The sequence below is a fragment of the Castanea sativa genome, chromosome 3 (genome assembly GCF_040712315.1).
Source record: "Castanea sativa cultivar Marrone di Chiusa Pesio chromosome 3, ASM4071231v1".
In the NCBI taxonomy this organism is placed as follows: Eukaryota; Viridiplantae; Streptophyta; class Magnoliopsida; order Fagales; family Fagaceae; genus Castanea; species Castanea sativa.
Genome location: NC_134015.1, coordinates 40,667,920 through 40,677,432, shown reverse-complemented (window position 1 = coordinate 40,677,432; position 9,513 = coordinate 40,667,920). Strand labels below are relative to the sequence as shown.

Here is a 9,513-nt window from a genome sequence, read left to right as displayed (position 1 = left end):
CGTAGCGTGGACCCTTATTCAAGACTTCCTGGAAATCATCCTGGAAGGAAGATCCCCGTATTGTGTCCATCCGTCCACTGTGGACCTATCATACATGGCCACGATAAGTACCGTCAACCTAAAATAATCGTACCTATTGGGTTGGTCCGTCACGATCACTTTTATTCTCCTTCATATATATATATATATATATATAGGAATTATACTATATATCTTAATATATATCTTTTAAGTATATTTATTTATATACATGAAATTACAAGTTAGTTCTATTAATGAAATTGCACTATCGCAATTCTGCTAAAAGTGCTAAAATGTTTAACATTTGAGACATTTCATAAACCTTGCTTTTTTGTATTTGGGGTATGAAATGCTACAATTTTAGCATTTGATACACCTGCTCTAGTGCTTTTAATGGAATGGCACTGTAGCCATTCTATTTCTTCTTCTTTTTCTCTCTCCTCCCACACCTCTCTCCTCTCTATCCTTATTTTTCATTCATTCTCTCTCTCTCTTGAAGTTCAGATACCCAGCCCTCTCTCTCCTCCTCTCCCTCTTCATCTTCTCTTTTCTTAGCCCTCTCTTTCCTCTTCAAATCGGCACCGCTGCCCTCTCTCTTCTCTCTTTTCTCTCTTTGTCTCCCACTTCATCTTCTCCTCTTTTCTAATCCATCTCTCTCCTCCCCAGATCAACACTGCCCTCTCTCTTTGCCAACGTCAAAGGTTCTTTGGGTGGTTAGTTCAAAACAACAATAGTGGTTTAGTGGTTTTATGGGTGGTGCTATGGGTTTGGTGGATTTATGACAATTTTGGTTAGTTAGTTAGTTAGTTAGTTTTTTTTTTTTTTTTTTTTTTTTGTGATTTTGGTTGGTTGGTGAATTTTTGAGCAAAGAAGGTGGTTTTGCTTCTTCTTTTTTTTTGGGACACGTCACAGTGGCTATTTTTGCTGGGCTGGATTTGGTGTTTTGGTTGGGTGACGGTGGCATTTAATGAATCTTTGGGTTTAGAGGAGAGAGAGTTTCTGGGTTAAATGATTTTTTAACGACTTGATTATATTATTTTAATGTATAATAATGTTAAAATTTAAAGATGTATGGTAAAGTGGTATAATAAAATAATGAAGTAGATTTTTGAAGTGTTAAATTGGCATTTGGCATAAAAGAGCTAATGCTAATGCTAATGCTTTAATCCAACCAAAAGGCTAGGAAGGAAAATAGAAAAGAGAATAAAAGTGAAAAAAAAATGTAGAAATTACATGATATTGATGTGTGAAATATCTTGCTCAGTTTTTTTTTTTTTTTGGACAAAATTTCTCTTCAAACTAATTTGGAGAGAAATCATTTATACTTTTGCTAAAAATTTAACATAATTACATATTTTGAAAATTTAACTGTTGAATTACATGTTTTTTATGTTCTTAAAATGCATGTCAAATTTCATTCAAATCATATGTTAATTATTATTCATCCATAAATATATATTTTTTGAATAATTTAATACTACAAAAACTTGAAATTTAAACCTTTGATTGGTGACATAACTAATAATTTCTGATTTATTAAAATTTTGCAAATATAAAAGATATAATAAGAAAATGCAATTTAATAGTAGATTTGTCAAAATGATGACCATCTAAAGGCCACCCGATTCTTTAATCCAACATAGTCCGTTGGAGATCTACATATATATTAATGTTAGGATTAGTTTATCTATAACAAAGTATTTTTTTTTTCTGTTAAAATTTCATGAGATGTATTAAACTAATAGTTTACAAATGCTCTATTTTTATGTGAAAAAAGGTAATAAATACCTTAAGAACATTGGTTTAGGAAATATTTTTTAGAAACATTTTATGGAAAAATAAAAAAGAAACAAATTTTTTTGATAACATTTTATATTTCCCATTTAAGTAGTATCAAAACTTTCTTAAAATAGTTCATAGACAAATACCCTAAGGGCACCCATTAACCAGACACTTTTTATATTACCCTTTTCAAAACCAACCAAAGCCAGGCAATAACAGGTTTAGGGATTTTTTTTTCTAGGGTAGCCATTAAAAAACTTAAATGATAAAAATCTAATAAAAAGAAAACTTGAATATATCGATATCACAAAAAAAAATTTACAAATACATAAAATTTTACAATTTTCTTTTACTAACAAAATGAAAACGCAAAAAGGTATGGATAAGAGATTAAGTGTGCGTTTGAGAGGGGCTGAAACGCCCAGTGTCTACGTTTCAGCCCCTACCTTTTTTCTTTTTTTTTCTTCATTGGGAGGCGCATTGTGTACTGTTCATTGGCCATGAACAGTGATTTTAGGCCCATGAACAGTAATTTTAAGCATGAATAGAATTTTTTACACATTAAAAAATTATTTTGCTACAGTATTTTTCAGTTTTCAATTTTCAATTTTTAACTTCAGCTACATCCAAACGACCCTAAGTGAATTTTGAGAATGCTGAGATGCAAAGTTGCACAAGTGCGAGGGTCCTGCATTTCTTGAAAAACTAAGACAAGACAAGTCTAGGGTACAAAAATTAATTAATTAATAATATATATTTTTGGGTGTATTTTAAATATCTTTGGACATAATTTATGTTTATTGTAGGTTATAAATTAAGTGACAACAATAAAATACTTTTGAAAACATATCTAAGACTATAATTTATGTTTATTTCAATTAAATAAATAAATAAATCACTAAATAATAATTACCAAATGCTATAGATTTTTTTTTATGAAGAAAGAAAAAAAAATGTTATAGATTTTTTTTTTTGAGAGAGAAAAAAATGTTATAGATTAACTGCATTGTTTCTATTATTTAATAAATAAATAATTGCATTGTTAAGGATTTTTTAAAAATAAATAAATAAGGTACTGAATGCTTTCCTTTAAAAATGTGACCCAATGGATAGGGGAGGATAAATTCGGTCCCTCCAAATTAATTCTTCGTTCGAGGTTTCTACGGAATTGAAAGAACATCTTTTGCTATGTTCTACCAAAGTTGTGGCCTGTGGGAAAACCAACCAGCCTTCACTAAGCTACTTTGTTCCTGTAAAACCAAAGAGAGTATAAAAACACCAACAACCACAGCCAAAAACAAAGAATTAATATAAACAAAGCACCCGTTCCTTTACATTAAAGCAATGTACAAAACCGCCTGCAAAGCAATAATGCAATCAAACGTCAAACAGCCGCTCCTTCTCTCTCTTTCAGTGACCCTGGCAGTTTTTACCATTCCATTCGTCTTCGTATGTCATCTGTAGGTAAGCATTTTAAACTTCTACTTTTATTCAAACTTCACCAGTAAATTCGAATTGAGTTTAATAAAAGCTTACTACTAATTACAAATTCTCCTTCACAAATTAACAACTTTGAATCCCCTCCATTAATACAAGCGCAAATATCACCGGTCCATTCTTTCTCAAGAAAAAATCCAATACCATTCTTGGTTGGTCAATATATATATATTTTTTTTTTGTTGAGAATCAACGCTGTAATTTTATTCAAAGGGAGCCAATTCAGCTTGAATTACAGAAACTAGGTGTGGAGGAACATCCTTCATCCACACCGTAAACTCGCTAACATGTTTTGCATGTCTAGCAATATTATGGGCTGAACTATTGCCTTGTCTTAGTACAAGACCAAACTCAATATTTGAAAAATCCTTATCTAACTCCTTTGCTTTATCAATGTGATTTTTGAGGACGTTTCTACTGTCAACTTCATTGCTTCCTTCCAATACAAAACCAATCCCCCACCTCTATGAATCCAAGGTACAAAGAACATGTGATCAAATTGTAAATTCCGTTTTATTTTTTCTAGCCTTGCTTCGCCCGTCCATGTCTCAGCAATAAACACAACAGAGGAACCTTTCGCCCGGATTAAATCACCGAGCTCCTTTTCTGTCACTAGGTTCTTCTTGGTTGGTCATTTAGTGGCACAGTTTGGTACACACTACATGGCTTCAGGTCCCAACACCTCATAGCTAGAGAGACTAATTACACACTGATGTGTGTGCCTATGTTGGATGGATAAATTCTCTTATCAGAAAAAAATAAATAAAAAAATTGGCCACCAATCGGCTACGCAGGTATCTAATTTATTGACTCTTTAGGATTTAATGTGGACTGTAAACAGTTATTCATTACATGGAGGAATCACACTGTTTATGCAAAAGAAAAAGGGCAACAAAATAAAAATAAAAACACAATGAGGAATCAATACTAAAAGAATAATACCCAAAACAAAGAAGAACAAAAAATAAAACAAAAAACATAAATAAAACACTAAAATCACAAAAATTCTGGAATTGTTGCCCAAGGATGGGAAACCAAGGACCTCATGTAATCATTCAGCAGTCCAATAAGTGAGCAACTGTCATAATTTTTTTCTTCCTCTTAAAAGAAAATCAATAGCTTAAGTAGCCTAAGGAAATTAGGCACACCACACCTTCATCAGCATATCAGGATCCTCTTTATTTGCCTCATTTCATGGTTCTGATTTAGTGAATCTGAGAGTGTACATGAGCCCCACATGATATAAAGGGAAATGCTATGTACACAACATTTTCACAACAAATCCTAAGTGGTAGGTTGTAAAAACTATGTTGTAAACATAGCATTTCTATAATTTAATATTTCATTCCACCAAATAAGGAATGATAACTGATTTACTGATTTCAAAATGATGTGACACTATACTTACCTTTAGATATGTTAAGTGTTAACTACTACATCTTTCCCATGAAAAGAACTCTATCCATTTCAAAGCATATAGAGAGGCTCCTTTTGTTTCATGAGTATAGTAAGCATCATGAACCTGACAAGAAAATCTATTTCAAAATTTTCATCAAACTAAACACATAGTATCGTGTAGCTGAACATTATTCTCGTCTATCTATTCAGTTCCTTCTCTATCCTTTAAAGTTGTTGACAAAAATTACCCAATCGATTTCCTCAGCTTTGTCAATGTTACTCTGCATCAGCATCTTAAAATGTTTGGACCGCCATGGCCAGACAATCAATCAATTAAAGCAAATTCTTAAAGCATGACTTATCCAAAAAAAATTCTTAAAGCGTGATAGTCAAGACTAGCACTCATACCTAACAAACTTCTAGCGGTTTGAACTTTAAACTGTAAACTTATATCTATGTCCAAATGGAGTTCACACACTAAAACCACTCGTACTACAAGTGCTACCAAATTCATCCGGAGCTTATAATGACTATCTAAAGCATAAAAAACACCATCAAACAAGAAATTCCAAATCAAATGTTTAGATAACTAACAAAAGTCTGTGAGGAAAGATCCCCTCCCATCTGTATCCTCCAATTCCTTCCAATTTTTAGTCAAATTTATGACAAGTGGCATTTATTTGATCTTGTGTGATTTTTAAGACCATTGGATTTTTTAGATGCCACGTCTCTCATCTATCTAAAATTTGAAGGAAATTGGAGGGGATCCTTTCCCAAAGTTTTAAAATTACATTAGTGGTCATTTAATACATAAATTTGCAAATTCAATGGCAGCCAACCTGCAGATTTCAGGTGGGGCAGCATTTTGTTAAACTCCAATGAGTGATTCTACTAAATGAAGACCCAAGTCAATGCAATCTCCACAGCAGCAATGTTCTGTCATAGGGACAGTGAAATACATACACTCCAAACACTACTCGGTTCCTGAAGGCAGAGCCGTAATTGAGAGATCCTCTCAAATGCTACCTCTGGTATCCTGACCACCACTACCATAGTGACTTGTATTTTGAAAATTTTCAGAGTGTGGATCCAAGCTGAGGAACAACGACCATTTTGAATTTTACAATGATAAGCTATGTAAATGGCTGTAATCGCTCATAACATTCATGGCAGACTCAAGTGTAACTCAAATCAATTTGGTTAGCTTCAATGAGAACCAAAGAACTGATCATACGTTTTATGGGCTGCTGTTGATATTATCACCATTTGCCCTTTCTCTGGCCTAAGGCCAAAGGTGCGAATTGGAGTTGCTATTGGGGTCATGATTTGATTAAGCAGATAATTGAAAAAAAATTTGAATTGTAACACTGCATTTTTACCCCTATTTTAAATGAAAAGAATTGTGTGCTTTTGTACAATCAAACTTCATAAAAAGGAGATTACAGTTTCAAAATGATTGAAATTCACCTGATGAAGTTCTATTCTAGTCTAAGAGCAATTCACAGGTCTCACATGATGCTGATGGAGGTCCTAGCAGGAATCCCTATGCAACTCCTTTGTGCTACAAACATCATTACAATTATCAAAAGAAGTTCTAACTCAGCAAATGAAATTCAATCAAATTCTGGAATATTATTGTGCTAATATCCAAGCCAACCACAAAAAACTATTGCAAATCCAAAATTTGGAATGCCCCACAAGCTTCAACAGTTCAAAAAAATAATAAAAATAAAAAGCTTTAATATTAAAGTATGAAAACTATGAAGACTCAGAATTTAAATTTTCCAAAAATATCAAACCCAATTTCAGAATGTTAAAATCTGGATCAAATTTCAGAAGGGTTTCAATAATTGTCCTAAAGAAACCCTACAAAATGACATAACGAGAATCCAAAAGAAATGTGAGCTAAAAATTTCAGCTTACCAGAACGAAGAAGACGGTGGAAGCCATGGAAGAATTCACACATGGGGTTTGGGAAATTTTGGGGACCAAAAAAATTTGGACCATTTCTCGATTTATGCGTGTCATCCTTGCGCAGGGGCCATGCTAATCTTCTCTGTATCGTTCCAATTTTATCGGATGTCCCCGAAGGGACAAGCCTTGTACTCTCGCTCTTGCTTATAAACATAGATAGCTTCGTGTAACTAAACGATGTGGGATTCGTTGGTTCTCAACCAGAAGGCCCAATTTAGTTGGCTTTTGGTTTTACACACGTGTTAGCGTGACATTGTAGTAACTATTCTACGGTGCTAAGACTTTTTAAAAAAAACAAAATAAACGTTGGGCTATGTACTAGTCTTTTTGCAGTCTACTAGCTACTACTACTACTACAATTTCATTAAAAACACAAAACCAGCAAGAATATTATTTGAGGCGTTTTAACTTTTATATCAAATTATCAATAATCAGTGGCACCAAGTGGGCGTTTGGCTCCAATTTAAAAGTCAATTTATTTTAGGCGTACTTTTAATTCTTATATTTTGGTATTTTTTTATTTTAGTTCCTACATTTTAATTTTACCATTTTTAGTCCCTAATTCAATGAACGCGTTCCATTTTAGTCCTTTCCGTCAGTCAACCAACAAAAATAGCTGACGTGACTACCGAAGGAATTAAAATATTATAAAAAATGTCACATCATCCATGACACATCAGCATATAAATTAAAATTTTTAATTTATTAATTTTAACTAAATAATAAAAATAAAAGCAGAATTAAAAACTAAAATTCACATTAATTAAGATTGTTCTTCATGTTCTTCAGACTGCTCTTTATGTTCTTCCCAAATCAAACCCAGCAACCAAAAAATCAATCCATCACAAGAACACAAACCCAGCAACCCAAGAACTCAAACCCAGATCACTAGGACATCAATGAAAACAAGAAGAAAAAACCCAGCAACACCAAACTAAAAGTAACAAACCAAACCCAACCAAATCCGAACCCATAGAACAAATCACAGCCAAATACCCATCACCTGCAACCAACAACAGCAACGGCAACCCACAACAGAAACCCCACATCCACCAACACCAACAACAACCCACCAACACCAACACCAACCCACAACACACACAAGACCCACAACGAGTAAAACCCACAACCCCACGACTACCCACGCCCATGGTGAGCAAAACCACCTACCCATGGCTACCCACGACCCCATAGTGTGCAAAACCACCCACAGCAGTCTACGATCTCACAGCGTGCAAAACCACCCACCTATGGCTACCCCCGCCCCCACGAACCCACACCTACCCACAGCCACCCACAACCCCAATGACCCTACACCGATCTAAAGCCCACCCACCCAAAACCGATCTTGAGAAGAGAGAAACCCCATCTTAGCACCGTTCAAGATGCTCTTAGCTTGTAGATCGGAGACTTCAGAAACCCCATCTCTTCCTTGCGATGATGGAGATGTACCGAGCTAATCACGATGACTCCTCGGCGAGCTTCTCGAAGATATCGTAGATGAAGCTGTTCATGATCTTCTTCTCGGCCTTCGCAAGAGCTTTCTTCGCCGCCACTGGCTTCTTCTCCGCTGGCTTCTTCTCTGCCTTTGTGGGTGCCATTGATTTTTGAGAGAGAGTGAAAATTCTAGAGAGATATTCGGAATGTGAAAAAGCTTGCAATGAAAAAAATGTGACGAAGATGTTGGTGGGTTTGGGAGAGTTTATATAGGGAGGCGGAGTAGGTTCTTATTGCCTTATTGGAGGATATGGTTTGTGTTTGAGCTAGGTTTGTGGTTGAGCTGGGTTTGTGTTGAGCAATGAGATCATTGATATCAAATTCTCCCAAACCTAGAAACCCTTGAGCAATAAGATCATTGATAAGATCATTTTGGGATTTTGAATTCCTTCTTTTTTGTTTGTTTTTGTGTCCTTTGTGTTTTTAAATTTGAGTTTGTGTTTGGTTATTGGTTGGTTACGGGTTTGTTTTTGTGTTCTTTGAAATTTGATATCAATGATCTTATCTGTGAATTTGAGCAATAAGATCATTGATAATTCTGTTTTTATTTTTATTATTTAGTTGAAATTAATAAATTAATTTTTTAAATTTATATGCTGATGTGTCATGGATGATGTGGCATTTTTATAATATTTTAATTCCTTCAGTAGCTGCCTCAGCTATTTTCATCAGTTGACTAACGGAAATGACCAAAATGGAATGCATTAATTGAATTAGGGACAAAAAGTGGTAAAATTAAAATGTAGGGACTAAAATGGAAAAACGCCAAAATGTAGGGACTAAAAATGCATTTACGCCTTTATTTTACTATTCAGCTTATTTTTACTACTATTTATGGACCTCACTACATTTTTTTGTACTATTTATGGGTCCCACTGTACTATTTGAACTAACTTTTACTTTTATTTACAGTACTCTCAGTAAAAAAGATTTCAATAAAATAAAATAAGCAGATCCCAAACAGACCCAAAGTTTATCACAATTATTTCCGTAATTTATTAAAGTAATCTATCATGAGTTGTGGACAATTATTTTTACATTGACCTATCATTTTTTTTTAAAAATTATGGAAAAAATTGTCCCTAGACTTATTGTGTAGCACCATTTTTTTTATTTAATTAAAAATACCACTCCTACCATGTAAGATTTTTTTTTTTAATATATAGGAATAAAAGTTCATATGGGATTTAACCAACATCTTTTGTGATGCCCTATATATTGGAGGCATAATATTCATTTCAAATGGGTTTAGCAACCCAAAACTTAGGAGATAGGCTGTTTGCCCTCTCATCTATGATTTCTTCTTTTTCTTTTTCTTTTTTTCCAAATTGAAAAAAAATTATT

General features: G+C 33.8%; 1 long non-coding RNA gene and 1 other non-coding gene across 2 annotated transcripts; both read right to left on the bottom strand.

Annotated features, from left to right (window-relative positions):
* Positions 1–2,796: 2,796 nt before the first annotated feature.
* On the bottom strand, positions 2,797–6,845 carry LOC142627637 (uncharacterized). The gene is made up of 3 exons (XR_012842901.1): positions 6,622–6,845; positions 6,166–6,259; positions 2,797–3,053 (listed from the first exon to the last, which is right to left on the bottom strand). It is a non-coding gene; the product is annotated as an uncharacterized LOC142627637 (long non-coding RNA).
* LOC142630118 (U6 spliceosomal RNA) lies at positions 6,691–6,793 on the bottom strand. The gene has a single exon (XR_012843230.1). It is a non-coding gene; the product is annotated as a U6 spliceosomal RNA (small nuclear RNA).
* Positions 6,846–9,513: the final 2,668 nt, after the last annotated feature.